The 18,337-nt window shown below is 35.0% G+C and overlaps 1 protein-coding gene across 2 annotated transcripts in view; it reads left to right on the top strand.

The window, feature by feature from the left end:
• Window positions 1-10,464: 10,464 nt before the first annotated feature.
• The window catches only part of LOC123554102 (uncharacterized), a 62,725-nt gene continuing 54,852 nt past the window's right edge, over window positions 10,465-18,337 (top strand). For both annotated transcript variants that reach the window (XM_053548467.1, XM_053548466.1), the window contains exon 1: window positions 10,465-10,637. The gene's annotated coding sequence lies outside the window, so the exon portion shown is untranslated. The remainder of the gene's footprint in view (window positions 10,638-18,337) is intronic.

Raw genomic sequence — 18,337 nt, 5'->3', positions numbered from 1 at the left:
GTTGACCTAGTATCAACGCATTACAGCTAAATAGAGGATAATTGTTGGTTTCGGTGTAATATCACGTTATAATTTCACCGAGTGGGCACCAAAAGTGATATTTTCACGAGTGGCGCAGCCACGAGTGAAAATAACAACTTTTGGTGTTCACGAGTGAAATTACCGTGATATTACATCGATACCAACAATTTTTCTGTTTATTTTATGTCTAAAACTTTACTTTTGTTGTGTTTATTTCAATAAAATGTCGAAATTTGCGGGAAATTTTATCAGGAAGCATCGCAAAGATGACATCATTTTAACGACGTCATCGTCATATTGTTTCCGGCTTTCAGTACGCTCGGTAAACTTTTTGATGTTGATCCGGGTATCAGATTTGATAATTTTCACTGAGTGGCCAGTGAGTTTATCAGGATATAATTCACCGTTATATTTCGATAAACCACCGAAAAACATAAAATAAATACCTATAAACCACCGCAGAACTTTCTAAATTTTGACTGTTATTTAGAAAACATACTAATGTAAAACATATTCAGTTTTAATAAAAAAAAATTAGGAATGGATATTTTTTTAATGATGAGCGAGGCTATTTTTTGTCGAAATTTTAAGTAAAAGAAAACTCGTTTTTTTGGCTCTCATTTTATTAAGCGAAAACGTAGAGCAATTCCAATTAAATCATCAGTACATAAAAATCTATTATAGTTAATTGTAAATGTGTAAATAAAAACTGGCGGCACCTTAGCTACCTACCCTGTTTGTTTAGCATGTTACCAGAAACAAACTTTTTTTGTCTAACCTTAAGGGCCATATCTTCACATTCACGTCATTTTTTTTTTCAGCGTCGAAAAATGTTACTGTAGTGATGCTTAAAAAGTTCTTATAGCCTCAAAACGGCACGCTTGTTTTTTTACTACATATTTACAGGACGTATTAGTGTAAAACATATTCAATTTTGGTAAAAAAAATACGGATGGATTGTTTAAATGCTAAGCGAAGCTATTTTTTGTGGAAAATTTAAGTAAAAAGAAAACTCGTTTTTTGGCTCTCATTTTATTAAGCGAAAACGTAGAGCAATGCCGATTAAATCATCGTCTGGAGTTTCATGTCAGCTTTCGTTTCATGTATAATTTCGTCCCCTTAATGCAAAAAGGTACCAAGTGCCTTCTTTATTCATATGCTCATGGTACCTTTTTGCATTAAGGGGACGATTTATGGTTTTACGTTAAATAATATTGTCGGTACAATAATTTCAAGGCAGATTTTGTCCCCGTATATCTGACTTCAAAAGTGCGCGAAGTGGTCATGTTTGCGACGTCATGGAACGTCACTGATGCATTAAACGTAAAAATATACACAGATCTAAATCAGAAATATCTTCCAGTTTTTTTTGGTACCAGTCAATAACGTGGGCTCTGAAAAAAGTTATAGTGTGGTTCCGGGCCTTAAGTATATTTTATAGTCCATACATCCCAAACAAAAAAGGCCCAATAAACACTGTCAATAAACATCATTTTAAACCATGATTCGCAAGCGAGTTGTTTAATCCAAAAACACCATCAAACCGTTTTCCAATTTCACATGCAATTGAGCTAATGGATCCCTAATTAACGTAAATATGTCATTAACAACAGGCTTTGGAGCGCAGTAGATCGCTCAATGGAACGCATAATAGATCGTATAGTGGATCGCTTAATGGATGCAAAATGATCGCTTAATGGAACGCATATATAATAGATCACTCAGTGGAATGCGTTTCATCAGACTGATACATTCCTAACAAACAGGCTGTTTTTTAATGAAACCTGATGCATTCAGTTTTGGCAAATCGTTTAAGCGATTGGGTTTAATAGCTGGATTTGCAGAGATATGCAGTAAACTGTTGAATAGGTCTTTCTGAAAAAAATTATTCAAATATTATTTGTTAAATAATTATATTTTAAATTTTGATACAAATTTAGCAATCATTCAACATTTTCATGATCATTTTGGTTGCATTTTCTATACAAATCGTTTGATAATGATGCAGCTAACAGAAATTCCATCTTAAATTTGTGAATATAGATAGATGAAGAGAAACATATTTATTAATAGTTTCAATATAAGAAATTAAATATACAGGTCATTTGAATCAGAATTTCAAAACTATTGTATTATGCATTTGTAAATCTTTGAATTTTCTAACATACAATGAAATATTAGAATCACAATGTAACATGCATTTATTTATACTGAATTGTAGGGGAGGTCCGTGTAAATTCGGGCGATTTTTAACAGTTCGAGTTTGATAGGTTGGTTTGAAGTTAATTTTGATTCGCTGCTTAACGAACCCAAGCAGTTAAGGAGAAAGAATATCTACAGAAGCGATATTCCGATCAAAATTTAGGTTTGTAATCTGAAAATGTTGTCACACAACGATTTCTTTGGGCCCTGCCCTCAGTCGGCTTTAACTCGGACGGGTAGGAAAATTCGGACAAAATTGTAGGATTCATTCGGACATAATAAAGTGCGTAGGAAAAAATTCGGACACTAAATTGTTTTTTAAAAGTAAAATTAAACATCTGAAAAAAAATAGATATTAAATCATTATTCCTATGCAGCCAAAACCCTGTCTATAAAGACCACCCCCGGAAGAGTCTTTATTAGGAGGTGGCCATATTCACGGGTTAAAAATACCTGAAAATGTTAAATGGGAAACAAAATGCGGTTTTTGGAAACCCAGGTGGTCTCTGTTCAGAGTTGGTCTTTTACACAGGTTTGACTGTTACTGTTATGGTCAAAATCAAACACAACATAGTACAGGGAGTATGCACTGTTCCTTAAACTGCATGTTCGAATTGTTCCTACTATAAGAAAACAGGTGTTTTAACTCGGACACTTACACTTTTGCCTTATTTTAGACAATCCTTTGAGTTTTGGGTAAAACAACAGATATTATTGAGTTTTTAATATATTTATCTTCCATTTTGAATACAAAGTTAAAAGCAATACTATGATATTATGCCAGATACATGAATTGAATCCTCTTCGAAAAATGCCTGCCTTCAAAGATATCTTTGTTGTTAGCAGAAAGAATGAGTACTACCTCATTACTTCAGTTGCTACGTTATATCCGATTATACAGATGTTTGGGTGACTTGCTTGTATTTTTACAGAGACACATCAATTTCACAAAAGAGACAAACATTAGCCTTATTGTATGTGAGAACATATGATTATAGATTTGACTTTAAAACTGTACGAATTATGCCGATGTCCGAATTTCCCCGGACGCCCCCTAATTACAAAATATTCAAGAAATGCCTTTAGTTGTAAATCATAGAAATTAAAATGAAATAACAGCCACCATTTTCTTTTCCCGTAAATCCATATCATGTCCAACCTCTACACTTATAACCTACAAAATGCACTAATTTCTGTCCCTCTATATTATACCTTAGATGAGATTACATAACATAACCGTAGCAACTAGAGGATCGCTGTTACGGTGCATTTGATGGTTTAAAACCATATGTTTCATGATAAAAGAGGAGAAAGCCTTCTGAATGGCTCTGAAAAGTTAATAACTCCCTTAAAAATCGCGATCCATTTAATGGAACACGTTCCGTTAGCGATCCATTGCAGCCATTTCTTGATTTTTTTCAGTAGATCACTAATGGAACGCACTATCAAACACCAAAAAAGCGGTTTTGATAGTGTTTATAAGGTGTTTTTTTATAGTGTTTATTAGAAAACATTTTGTTTGGGACTGCTAAAATTTGGGCTGGTGTATTTCTACAGGTCAAGCAAAAAGTGGTCTTTTGAAAAAGAAATTACCATCCCTCTGAATTTATCAAATGCCGGGCACAAAAAATTTCTTTAGATAGAAACAAAAACTTATTAAACTAATGGATAGTTTAACAATGGACAGTCAGCAGGTAATGAACATGTATAGTAGCAGCCTTGTGCGCAGAGAGGTGTGAGTACGTTAACCTATGAAATCCAAAGAAGTTTCGAAATAAAAACTGACAGACAAGACATTCTTGCCTACCTAGCAGGGAAAGTATACATTTGTCCAAGCACGTGCCGGGGATAGATATTCCTGTCTTTCCCTAGGGAAAAACCTTGTCTAAAATAGCGTGCACTAAGGTGACATCACATAGTACTGGCACTAAATTGTGACGTCATAAACTTTATAAATAATGTCAGGAAATACCCAAATCTATATGTCTCCACGATCTATTTTGAACGTGATAGGCAAGAAAAATGATCTAACATGTCTGCCTGTGTAAGACAGCTGTTTTCCCAACCCTCGGGGTCAGCGTGGATAAAAAACCTCGCTAACGCTCGGATTTCGAATCCACCGTGACTGTCCCTCGGGTGGGGAAAACCCCGTCTTACACAGGCAGGCATATAAGATCCTTATAGTTTTAAATAAAACAATTCCTGATGAGAAAGGCTCTAACGGTTGGGAAAAAAGTACCAGTTTAAATTAAAGTATAGTATCGATATATAAATTTTGTGGTTCTGACGACATCAAACCAATTGCCCCTAAAAGATACAAGACAGATACAAGATACAAGATACAAATTTTATTTAAAGTCGGTTTTTAATATACAGACAAACATTAGCTATGAAAAGCTATTGACCGACATAAATAACAATAGTATATTTAATAACATAATAAAATGTCCCTATTAAAAGAATTACAACATTAGCAAATCGAGTTTATAAATAGTACATGAGTTATACATACAAATTGGTTAAACCTGAAATACATTTGTTAATCTTGGCCTAGGCCTAAAAACTAGTTAAAAGAGCCGCCGTAGCGCAGTGGTAGCGCGTCCGCCTTGAGATCGAAGGGTCCCGGGTTCGATTCCGACCACTGCCTTGGCGGTAGTGTCCTTAGGCAAGACCTTTAATTCCACATTCCCTCCTCTCTCGCATAGGGGTTTTGGGTTTTCCATCGGGAATGATTTCTCGAGAGCCATTAATATAAGTTGTAAGAACTTGTTTGGCAATCGAGAATAAATAAATTAGTATAAACTAAAAACTAGTTAAAAGCAAAAGATGGTAAAACACTGAACTGAAAAAGAACACTAATGCGTTTTTAAAATAGGGTTTTAAAGACATCTACCACATCAAATAGATTTGTTATGGACTGATTAACAGCTGTATTTCAGAAATCAAAAAAGAAACTTTAGAACTACTTAAGAGCAGACAAACATGCTAAGACTAAAAAATAAAGCAAAACACTGAGCAATTAAACGTGCAAAATTAAATAAAAGCAATCAGCACATGAATAATACTGAGTAAACACAACATGTTTGACAGAGGGCGGAAAAAGCAATAGTGAAAATAACAGAAATTATATGAGAGCAACAAGAACAAAGCAAACAGCACATGCATAATACTAAGCACACTAGAAAAAACAAAAACAGAACCATATTGGTTGACAGAGGGCGGGAAGAGCAAGAACTGAAAAATAACAAAAATAATTTAATTAGAGCAACAAGAGCATCTACAATTCTGCCCGTCCCACGAGCTAATCAGAGCTTCGATGTCAAATTGCACCAGACTATCAAATTCAAATCCATAACTCTATCGAGTCTGGTAATTTGCCATCAGATTGGACATTTGAAAAGCTATAAAAATAAATATTTTATACTTCTTTGGATTGGACAAAAGATAACATTGCCCCTATGTACAAGAACGGTCCCCAAAGTGATCAGTCCAACTATGGTTCTATTATATTCACCTGCATTCTTCGTAAACTGACAGACCATATTAATGCATTAAATATTTCCTCTCATTTTTATGTGATCCGATCCCGCGTACCTATATCGGACTTTAGTGGTACTGTACGGTAGTAATACGGAACTATCCCGGATCACCTAGATAAAATAGACTGGTCCCCTGCGAACTTCAAAAAAGTACGACAGGTAACCTCCAGCGACTTCTGTAGCCTGATTGGCTGATGGGGTTTTGGAAACAAATATGGCGGCCCTCTGCGAGGTAAGCTAACCAGAGATTTTATTTTTTGACGAAATGTAGATTGTTTCAAATCAATACAGGCGTTACAAATCCCCCTTTTTATTTAAATGTTAATGATTTACTGTTCTTCATTGTTTGTTTAATGTTAAGTAGGGCGAAGGTCATAAAAATCGCGTAAATGATGGCATACTGCCGATTCGCCCCCCGTCAATCGCTCTTGTTTTGACAGTTCGTCCCCAAATAATTGATTTAAACTTTAATTAATAATCTAAGTTCAAGTCTAACGCCTCATACTGTAGATAGTGATACTTGTTTTTTCATACAATGTATAGATTCCTTAGTAACAATGGAAAGAGGCAATTTTGATGATAACTTACTTCAGCTTTTCCCAATAGCAAAATTTCCAGTAAATTATAACATACCCAGCGGTAGACATAGGGTCAAGGGATCCGGTTACCGCATCCGTTTGTTTATAAATTTGAAACTTTTTTTTTAAATTTTTACAGTATAGATTCAACAACAACAAAATTTATTTTCATTTTAGCTGCAAACCCTGAGATTGAGAGACCCAAAATATATTCATAGCTTCTATGCCATCTAAACAGCTGATCGCATGTATTTTAACTGACCGAGGCCCGACAGGGGTAGCCGAATTCAGAGATCTATGTATAGATCTAACCAAAATAGTGATTTTGCAACCAGCATGAATCCAAGCTGTTCACTAACGGTTTCTCTAATTGCAAGAGGCGTTGAAAATGAACAGCATGGAAATTCTGACCGACTGCACGGATGCTGGTCGCAAACACACTATGTTGGTTTTCTCATGGCGCGGTTCCCTTTGCTATTTTTACATGTACATACTACCAAGTGTTGCCAATTTATCAGCACGTATCACAACAGTTCATGATGTATTTAATTTTGTTTCGTTGAAATATTTCAAGTATCACCCGTCACATATATAATATAGGGTGGCCGTTTTGTATATGTTTTTTTCAGTTATCATTGTTATTGGCAGATTTGGGAATAATTGCATTTTTTTATTATAATAAATGAAAGTGTTGGATGCCCCTAAAATGTCTGTGTTGCTATGGGTACTTCTTGTAGTGTAAGGAAACACACTTACTTCTGTAAGAATTCTAGGTTCAAATCCTAGCAGGAAGCCCTGGCATACAGAAAAAATTGTATTAACTATTTACTTATTTCTGTAGAATGTAATAATTTATTCATTATTAACCTAAATATTGACAGCTCGAATTTTCTTTGTCTGTTTTTTTTGTCATGTCGGGGTTTGGCAGAAATGGGGAAAAGCATCTATACCAGATCACTGCAAACAAACAATATTTTTTTTAATTTTTATTATTAAAAAAAAAAAAACATTATTTTCCCTTTATAAGTCATTTTGGTTTTTTAATTTATATGCACTGCAGGCATTTTTGAAGATTCATATTTGAAGGAAACTTAGGAATGCATAAAGTATGTAGTATATGGGAAAAAAGGGGAAAAGGTTTTTTTTCTTTTTTTTGCGCTGAGACATAAAAATTATTTTTGGGTTTTCAATGATTTCTTGGAACTGATGCCAGTTGTATAAGAATATGCCTATTTTTCATTTTAAACATGTTTCTTAAATGAGATTGACCAAATGCAAGTTTTTTCGTTGGAGAACACCAGAATGTGTTGACCAATCTGTTACTTATTGTAAACATTTATAAAATATATACACTGAGTGAAATTTAAAGTTATTGTGCCAAAATGTTTCAAAAATTATATATTTTCCGTTTGAAAAAAATGCCTGCTACACCCACACTCCATATAATTGTAAGAATGTAGGAAGAGGCCTGGTTTCACAGAAATCCAGTTTTCCCCATTTTTTATTGAAAAGGTTACTAGGTATAAAAAACTTTTTACAATTACTCAGAAAATTATACTACTTTAAGCCCCTACTTTGCTGTCTGTTTCCCTTTTCCCGACAGTCCTTTTTTTTTTGTATTATCTGGCTCAGCCCCAGCACATAAAAGTAAATTTTACCCAAAAAGGGGCTATTTATTCTTACAAAAAAATCTCAAACAGATTTGTTTTAGTTTATTTTTTATAAAAACATTTTTTCCAGAGTAAATAGCATTAAAAATTCCTGATTTGAATAACACTGAGTCTCCAAATTTCACAAAAAGGAAATCAACTTATAGTGAGTTAAGCCTTTGTAATGAGAAATATTTATTTGGACTTCCAATTTACAAAACATTGTGGGTTTTTTTGTCTTTAATTGTGTATTTTTGTACAATTTTGTTTTGGTATACATTTTGAGAAATAATATAGATAACCATTATCCATAAAACATAACAGGCTTTCTCTAAATTTCCCACACAATAATTTGTTGGTACAAGGACAATATGAAAGACTAATATACAGTACATGATAAATTCAAGATCATATACTTGCATATAATCACCAAAATGTACATTATTTTCTCAATACATTTTTAAACAATTAACGGATCTCACACCATGAAAGTAACTGTCCTCATTGCATTATTTACCTTAATAAAATATTGTTGCTTTTCTTTATCTTAAAAATGTACAAGTACCAAATAATTGTGATAGATAGTTTAAAAAATACCTTTTATAGATGTATTAAGGTAACTGAAATGAAATAACTGTAAATATACAAAAACATTTTTTTTTTACTTTGACATATTGACTTACATTCTGTCTAGAGACAGTTTTGTTTTAAAACTTTAGACATGGCCAAGTCATAATTATTAAATGAATAAAAAAAATATAAAAGAAAAATACTCTTTGAAGTGATAGTCAAGACTGCAAAATTTGTTTAGTAGTTATAGCTGTGCTGTAAGTGCACATCTCACGTGATGTTTATTGGGGGAAGCATGGGCTGATCTGAAAGGGGCCCAAAAAAACAAAAAGCATTGATTTTGACAGCCTAAAATTAATACATCAATCATTTTAGACAAAAGTTCAGCTGGCTTCATTGATTCACTCACAGAACTTTATTTACATTACCTTTTATTATTGCTGACTGTCAAAGCCATCACCTTAGTCAAGTTGCTTATATAGAAAATTTACTTGTGACATTTTGTAAAAAAAAAACTCTGCTCAAACTGCCTCAAATATAAGTCAGTTTGCACCATTTCAGGTATGTTACACAATGTTCCAAGCGGTCATATGCTTGGAATCCTCAAGAAACTTTGCAACTTCATAAACCAAAATACTGAATGTGGCCCTTTATAGCAGGTATCATATTATGATAAACTGCATTCCATTGAAAATTGTCAGTCTTCAGCCCTTTATGTGACAATTGCACATTCCTGTAGTGAAGATGCATGACACCATAAATTAAGCTATGGGGGTATTTGATCATGACTTGTGATTCTAGTTGAGAGTGATTTAATAGTACATGAACATTTAATTGGCATTTTTATGCAAAATATGCATTTCAAGTGAATGGTCATTCAGTATTGAAGACAAGTTATAAATGCAAGTCCCTGGTTTTGTTTTAAAGGAGACTGGGGAGGGGATTTATTGCAGGTGTAAATGAAAATAAATAAGGTTTTGCACATTTTGGCAAATATAATTTATGATGATTATAATTTTTGGGAGACTGTTTTATGCATGAACACCTGACAAGCTTTGACTCTGCACATTTATCAATGAACTTATTTTGAAAAGACAAAACTTGTAAATTTTCTAATATAATAAATTTTATTGGGCAAAATTCAAGACTGACAAGAGTCAACATGTGTCACTGGCATGCCTATTTTTTTTTTTGGTGTGTGTGTGTGTGAGAGGGGGGGGGGGGGGGGGGGGGGGGGGGGGGGGGGGGGGGGGGGGGGGGGGGGGGGGCTTTGAATGCACTTTACTGCTAGGTTTTAAAAGGCAGGACGTTGCTCGTTACAATCATTTAAATAAATTGTAACAATAATTTATTCATTAAAGAAAAAGGAAGAACGGGGCTGTGGTGGCAGTAGGAAAAAAAATGGGGTGTATTTTTAAATGTGCGTACCGGTTAATGTGCAGGTGTCCCTTTTTGGGCAGCATTTTTTTGGTAGTTTCAGCTTTCCCTTCATTTGTTGAACAAAGACATTATTACTTGGGGCATAAGTTGTGTTTTTCTCGATGATCATGCATAAAATACAACGAAATGAAGTACTTTCGTCATAGAAATTCAAATTTTTCCGAATGAATCGAGGGAAAAAAATTCTAATGTTGTTGTTGTCGAATGTCATTCTTTATTTACCTTGAAACAAGGATACGATTCATTGGTTGGTAAAATCTAGGACACTATCTCATTGGCCGAGCTATTCAGGTGCTCGACTGGTATATATTTTTATTACGGGAAATTTGCTTTGTTCAAACATTATTATACGACGCAGTCTGTTAGCCACAATTTTGGCTATTTTGCTTAGTGGTTACCTGATCCAATAATTGGAAGCCATTTTGAATGGGAACCAATATTGGACAGGGAACCAGATTACTAGATAAAAGTCTCACAGTTACTTCCCTTTGTCATAATAATCTAATTTGCAATTTGGAGATGGAGTAACAATGTGAGACGATAAACCTATCAGATATGGTTTCTCCACATATATTTGCAGATTGAAACTACCAATTCGTATAGAGAGGTATTGATGCGAGGAACTCGAACTTTCGAAGGTAATGGTAGACCAAGTCAAACCTGATATTACAGTCATTCAATCAGTTCCGACACACGTTATGGATTTTTGCTTCAAATCACAGGAGCCTGAAATTCTATCCAAAAATCATGAAAAGTCTGTATATGAAAAAAGACCCCCCTTCTATATAATAAAAAACTACAGGAATGAAACACATTCATTCCCCACCCACCACAAGAAAACAAGAAAATTTCAAAGTTTACAAGCAGTGCGAGTGTTCTCGGGTGGCGTAATTATCTAAAGGTAACTAAAATATATGCGTGACTTTGCTTACTGGTTGCTTCATCGTATTAACTAACACGAAATCAATGATTTCAACAACATTTCGTTCATCGTCCAAACCATTGCGTGATGTCACACCTTCATGTATATTTCTGCGCCGGAGAGAATACAAAATAATTTCAAGACCCAGGTAAAAAATATCTGTATATGTCATGTTTTATTATTAATATTTCTTTCAATAAATATTACATCTTTGAATTTCTTTAACCATTAAATAATAAAAGAATTAGGCATAGCATGTTGGAAAAAACCCATTATGGGAACTAACTCTAGCACTGACAAAAGAGGGGAAGTAACTCAACCATTGATGGAAGCAGCGCATAACAGAAAAAAGAATATCATGGCTGCTCAGCTACGCTTGGTGATACGGAATGAGTTTTCTGATATCAAATATTAATTGTATTGTAAATGACAAATGACATTGTTTACACGATGCTGTTCTGTTCTGTTCTAAATTGTGTACGGATCGGACCGGATACTGGCATTTACACAAAAGCATTATTAACTCCGGTGCAGAAATACACATGAAGGTGTGACGTCACGCAGTGGTTTGGACGATGAATGAAATGTTGTTGAAATCGTTGATTCCGCGTTAGTTAATACGGTGAAGCGGCCAGTAAGCACAGTCACGCATATATATTTTAGTTGTCTTTAGATAATGTAACGTTTCAGTGCCACACAAATCCCGTCAGTGAAAAGCTAGCTCATCACCAAAGGTGATTTGATGTGCTTATATACTGTCATTTTACTCCAATGACAATCGACAGGTTTACAAATTTGCATATTAATGGAATTACTTCCCTTTATGCATTCAGTAATCGTTACATTACTTTCCCCTCCGAGTAATTTCGTCCCGAGATTTGGCCTGGGAAATACATAGGTAAGGCAACTCCAGTCCGGCAGTTGACTTCATCCCACCGCTGCCACCATTTGTAACGTTTCAGTGCCACACAAATCCCGTCGGTGAAAAGCTAGCTCATCATCAAAGGTGATTTGATGTGCTTATATACTGTCATTTTACTCCAATGACAATCGACAGGTTTACAAATTTGCATATTAATGGAATTACTTCCCTTTATGCATTCAGTAATCGTTACAATAATTACGCCACCCGAGAACACTCGCACTGCTTACTTTGAAATTTTCTTGTTTTCTCGTGGTGGGTGGGGAGTGAATGTGTTTCATTCCTGTAGTTTTTTATTATATAGAAGGGGGGTCTTTTTTCATATACAGACTTTTTGTGATTTTTGGATAGAATTTCAGGCTCCTGTGTTCAAATTCTACACCTGCTATTAAAACACTTCTTTTTCTTAAATGGGATGAAAGGTGGTTATTTCAGCTACAATTTAAGCCCAACTTGAATAAAAATGAGCATTCAAAAGTATGATAATTCCATACGTAAATAACACATCCAATTCAACTAGTTCCGTTACCTGTCAATCAGTTCCGATCTCGTATCTATTTATAGATCTTTGTGTTATCTGGGAGTCATCTCAAAGTAATTTTTAACTGTCATTTTTGACAGTCCAGCTGTGTAATCCACCAGCAGGGTTCGATCTTAACGCAGTCCCGCGATCCCGAGGACACCTATTTTAGCGGAGGGCCTCCTGAACTTGGAAGCTGGCTGTCCCGTCGGGACAGTAAGTTTTCAGTTCAATATCTATAGCTAAAAAAACTTACCAAAAATACCAAAATGACAGAAAAACCTTGCTTTGAAACGATTTTCGAAGTCGACATCTGCAGGGGTGTAAAATTCCACTCGCCCGCTCGCATTGGCGAGTTAAAGTCTGATAGGACGAGTGGACCTCGCTGTATACTCGACCGATCGGGCGAGTGGTTTTTTTACGTCCTTACTTTACCAAAATTCAGAAATTACAACTCCAAAACGTCAACAAACTTTGAGATGGTTCAGTCGCTACCTGGATTGACTGGAATTTACCCGCGAATCGTAAAGATATCAAAACGTCATGCCGGTAATTTTCCATTCCACAAGCACGTGCGACCTATCGTATTAAATATCTAATTTACATCGACACGTACACAAAAACCGTGCGTAGTGCATTCATTTTTTAACATTTTCACTTCAAGTTTTCAACACCTCTTGAGAAATAATACTATTTGAATTCTATAATGATTTTAATAAGATATCAACAGAAATGTAGGCAAAATTCTATAAAAACGGTCGAATTTTCATATAATCATTTGTAAAAATTCAAACAGCGCGATCTTAGTTACTTATTTCTTTCTAAAAGTAAATAAATGATGAATACTCTGGGCATAAAATTCAGACTTTTGACCAGAAGGAACAAAAAACAGAATAAAAAAATCTTAAATAATGAAAAAGCGGCAGCAATTACAATACATGGAGTAAAACGATTTTTGGCAAACAGATGAGATTTCTGTTAGTGCGGCAGAATAGGTTACGTGACCTCGTGAACGTAAATAAAAATGCGATTTTAAAATAAAGCAATGTGATGTCATTGCGGTTTTTAATAAGTTTTAAATGAATCTTTGTACATGTATTTTTTGACCAACAATTTAAGTTTTTTTTGTCAAACAATAATGTAAATTCCTTGAGGGCAAATAGGTCAAAGAGGTAGAATATCCACTATAGTAACTATCGTTCGAGACATTTACCTTTTATACGGGATATAGCACATTCGCTTTTGATAACAAATTAAAGAAGAAACTTTTTATTGATTTCTATTTCTCAGCAATTTTAAGAACCGATGCGGTACGATCAGACAGTGATGTGTCACATGGCGCGAAAACATGACGTAATGCCATGACAATCTCGAGCAAAAATACCGCTTTGATCTCCACTTCAGATGTCAAGATACTGACACACTTCTTTTAGCTCTACTTTGAGGGGGTGTAAATTGATCATGAAAACAAGGTCAATTACTTAGTTTATCAACTGAATAATTACCGATAATCTTTAACGTTTTTTCCCATCTCTTTCAACACGGGTGGATGGACGATGATTATTGTGTCCAAATTTTTTAGACACTTTTCAAAATAAATATTTTTCGGGAAATAATACTATTGTACATAATACTCCTTTCATAAAAGTGACAGTATTAAAAGTATCAGTTATTAGGGCGAGTGGCTGTTCACTAAGGGCGTGTAGATATTACTGGCTACTAGTCCTGCAGGGCGAGTGAAGTGAAATTTTTTTTACACCCCTGTCATCTGTTCTAACCACAGTCCGGATGTTTACTCTCGAATACATACATGTACGTAGACTGGTTCCGCGTTATTTTCAAAGTTCATGGCTGAAGGACTACAAATGTTAATGTATCGATTCTTTATGTTCAATAAATATAAATAAAAGAAAGATGTATTTGCTTTGGTTATATATGTTTATTGAATCTTTTTAAATAGTGTTAACAATCGATAAAATCACTGAAAATGGGAGGGATTCCTGAAATCAGGGAGGGACAGCTGAATTTGTAAGGAGGAATCCCGCCAGGATTGTTAGAAAAAAAGTAAGCATCTAACCCTGACCAGCCACTCAATTCATAACATAATTTCATGTAGTAAAGGATCTGTGTGAAATAAGCAACGAGCATTTATACTGTGTGTCACATGTTAACTGATGTCATTAAAACCAGGCTACACTAATTACATAGAGGCTGAAGATATATATACACACAACCTTGCTGGTAAATGACAGGACCTGGTCCTTAAGTGGTTGCTATGTAAACATGTCTTAAAAATGTGATTGAGATAATCATATAGAGTCTATATGACCTATGATTAAAATGAATTCTATTCTGTTTTAATCTCTTCATCGGCAACATGTTCTTAAAAGACAATATAATACAGCACAACATAACTTTCATAAGAATATTATTATAATATATACTTTACATGTGGACCGAGTTTAATGACCAAAGATATCCACTGAACAGCAGAGCATATGCTACAAAATAGCAAATACAGCGTGTCTGACAAGTAAAGATAACGTCTATACGGCCCCCAACTTATATAGCACGTGTACCAGAATTGATTAGGCAGCGGCCTTTAAAAGATGTTTTACTCACTTAAATGAAACTGCCAAGTCATATTGACGAATGTTATCAATAAAATGAACATAAATACACAAAACAATACCAAACTGTTGGTATTTATATTCCTAGAATTAAAGAAATCGCTCTCCAACTTTCAAGCTCCTAAGAACCGCCATCGAAAAAACGCAGCATCCATAACCTCGTTTTGAAACTGCAAGTGCTTGTTGGCCAAGATTTCACACAAGTTTTGTAAACTTACGTTCATTTGGCGAGGAAATGTTTACTTTACATGACCCAATAGGAAAAATAGAGTTTCTGAACATACTCACACTTAACAAGCTGAATTTCAGATAGTGTGTCGGAACTGATTGAATGCCGGAACTGATTGAATGACTGTATCTGTCTCACTGAACCTGACGTCAGTTCTGAAATTTTTCCAGATACCTTAAACTATAGTGTCTGTAGGGATGATAGATGTGATGGACAAGGCACAGGGGTTTGGCTCATGCTAGGTCCAGGCCCTACCCTATAAATAGAAATCATGCATGGAAAAATTATTAACATGGGCTACTATACATATAAAACCTTCCAAGTTGGAACACACATATATATCCATTTTCGTCTGTGACTTATATCCAAATAGAATAATAATTTCACTTCAAAAAAATTGCCATTTTTACACACTTATTGCGTTCAATAGATATTTGAACATTTCCGATTTTATTGCTTTTTTCACATGTAAACACATTAAATTCCAGTAAATAGAAATATATTATGAACACAGAGTATGAACATCAGCATTTCTCAAACTTGACACCCATTTCTGAGTGAATATCTATGGTTTATTTTGATGTATAATTAATTTCTAAACATGTACATTAACGTTGTGTGACACACACTGAGACAGTGTTAAATTGTAATATTTACACTCATCTTTGAAGAATTACTAAATTTACAAAAAGCATTAATTTTTAATTTATTTACAAACATTTTTATGTATGAAACATTTTTTATCCATTTGAATTTAATGTGATGTAAGTGTACGAATATTTCAGCCATCTAAAACTTTACATTTTCCGACCATCAGTTTCTTTGATAATGAAATTTCATCGTTGGAATCATCATCTGACGGAACTGATACATCAACATCGGCATGATAATGAATATTTTCTTCAATGTAAGAAAAATCTCTGGCAGCCAACATTATTTTAATCTTTTGAAATACAGTATGAATGAAACACAGCAGAGTTCGTCTTTTTTATTTCCTTTACTGCATATTTACAAACATTTATTTTAACAAGGAAACTAATTATTAGCATAATTAATAATTATAACATCTAAGAAATAATAGGTGGTATGCAAAATAATTTTGCTTTTATCAGGATAATCAAAATTTAATCAGCATGATCTTGGTACCGCGCCTACTCGTCAATCGCCTTCCCGGGGAGTCTTGATAATGCGCATATAGTCGGATATCGACGCTACAGGAGTAGAAAACAGAGCGCCTTTAGTCGTATTTTGGCCACAGGGTCAACATTTTTATGCCTCCGGCATCTACTGATGTGGGAGGCATATAGTTATCGACCTGTCTGTCCATTCCTTCGTCCGTCCGTACGAGGTTAACCAAATGGGACCGTTTCGTCTAGCATCAATACCCCTTACTAGAATGACTTGATACTAATGTAGATGTAACCTGTGACCATTCCTCATCTTCAGACATCACCTGACCTCAGTTTTACCTTGACCATGACCTCATTTTGGACTTAGGTTCCTTTATATTGGCCATCTTTTGGTTAACCAAATGGGACCGTTTCGTCTAGCATAAATACCGCTTGCAAGAATGAATTGATGTAACCTGTGACCATTCCGCATCTTCAAACATCACCTGACCTCAGTTTGACCTTGACCTCATTTTGGACTTAAGTTGCTTTATATGGGCCATCTCTTGGTTGACCAAATGGGACCATTTCGTCTAGCATCAATACCCCTTACTAGAATAAATTGATACTAATGCAGATGTAACCTGTGACCATTCCTCATCTTCAAACATCACCTGACCTCAGTTTGACCTTGACCTCATTTTGGACTTACTTGGGTTGCTTTGTATCGACAAGCATGCCACTGGGCGCATCAAGCATTTATTGAATGCAGCATCTTGTTTTTATATTTAATGAATGTAATTGACTTATAGATGTAGGCGTTTTTAACAAAGTTCTTAAAACATACTTTCCCAGCAGGCACAACAATGTTGAAACAACATCAGACTTCTATATTGAAACAGCATTGAAATGTAGTTGGATTTGAAAGTTGAAATGATGTTGAAATTTCGATGTTGAAACAACATCAGGATTTCAACCACATTTCAACAGTGAAACATGGTTGATATAATGATGGTTGAAACTCTGACATTGTTCTAAATTTGAAATATGGCTCTAATATTTTCTGCTCTTCCTGTTTTCTTTGTTCCTTGATGATTCAGATTGGTCCTTAAATGGCGGATTTGTTTTGAGCATACACAGAAGACCTGAGCACAGCAAACGCCCTATGCAGTATTAGCTGATACAAATTGTACATTTTTGCGAAGTAAATTGATTTATATTACTGACACTTTTATAGCTTTTTAGCTCACCTGAGCACAGAGTGTTCAGGGTGAGGTATTGTGATCGCTCACCGTCCGGCGTCCATCCGTCCGTTGTACGTCCGACGTCCATCCACACTTTCCTTTAAACAACATCTCCTCCTAAACCAACAGGCCAATTTTGATGAAACTTCACAGGGATGTTCCTTGGATGGTCTTCTTTAAAATTGTTCAAAGAATTGAATTCCATGCAGAACTCTGGTTGCCATGGCAACCGAAAGGAAAAACTTTAAAAATCTTCTTCTCAAAAACCAGAAGCCCTAGAGCTTAGATATTTCGTGTGAAGCATTGTCTAGTGGACCTCTACCAAATTTGTTCAAATTATGACCCCGGGGTCAAAATTGATCCCGCCCCAGGGGTCACTTATTTTACATAGGAAACTGTTTAAAAAACTTCTCAAAAACCAGAGGCCCTAGAGCTAAGATATTTGACATGTAGCATTGCCTAGTGGACCTCTACTAAAGTCGCTCAAATCATGACCCTGGGGTCAAAATTGACCCCGCCCCAGGGGTCACTTGATTTTACATGGAAAATCTTCAAAAATTTGCTAAAAATAAACCAGAAGGCCTAGAGCTAGATACTTGACATGTAGCATTGCCTAGTGGACCTCTACAAAATTTGTTAAAATCATGACCTCCGGATCAAAATTGACCCCGCCCCAGGGGTCACCTGATTTTACATAGAAAATCTTCAAAAATTTTCTAAAAATAAACCAGAAGGCCTAGAGCTTAGATATTTGACATGTAG

The sequence above is a fragment of the Mercenaria mercenaria genome, chromosome 7 (assembly GCF_021730395.1).
Source record: "Mercenaria mercenaria strain notata chromosome 7, MADL_Memer_1, whole genome shotgun sequence".
In the NCBI taxonomy this organism is placed as follows: Eukaryota; Metazoa; Mollusca; class Bivalvia; order Venerida; family Veneridae; genus Mercenaria; species Mercenaria mercenaria.
The sequence above is the reverse complement of the archived record's forward strand: the minus strand, read 5'-3'. Positions and strand labels throughout refer to the sequence as shown.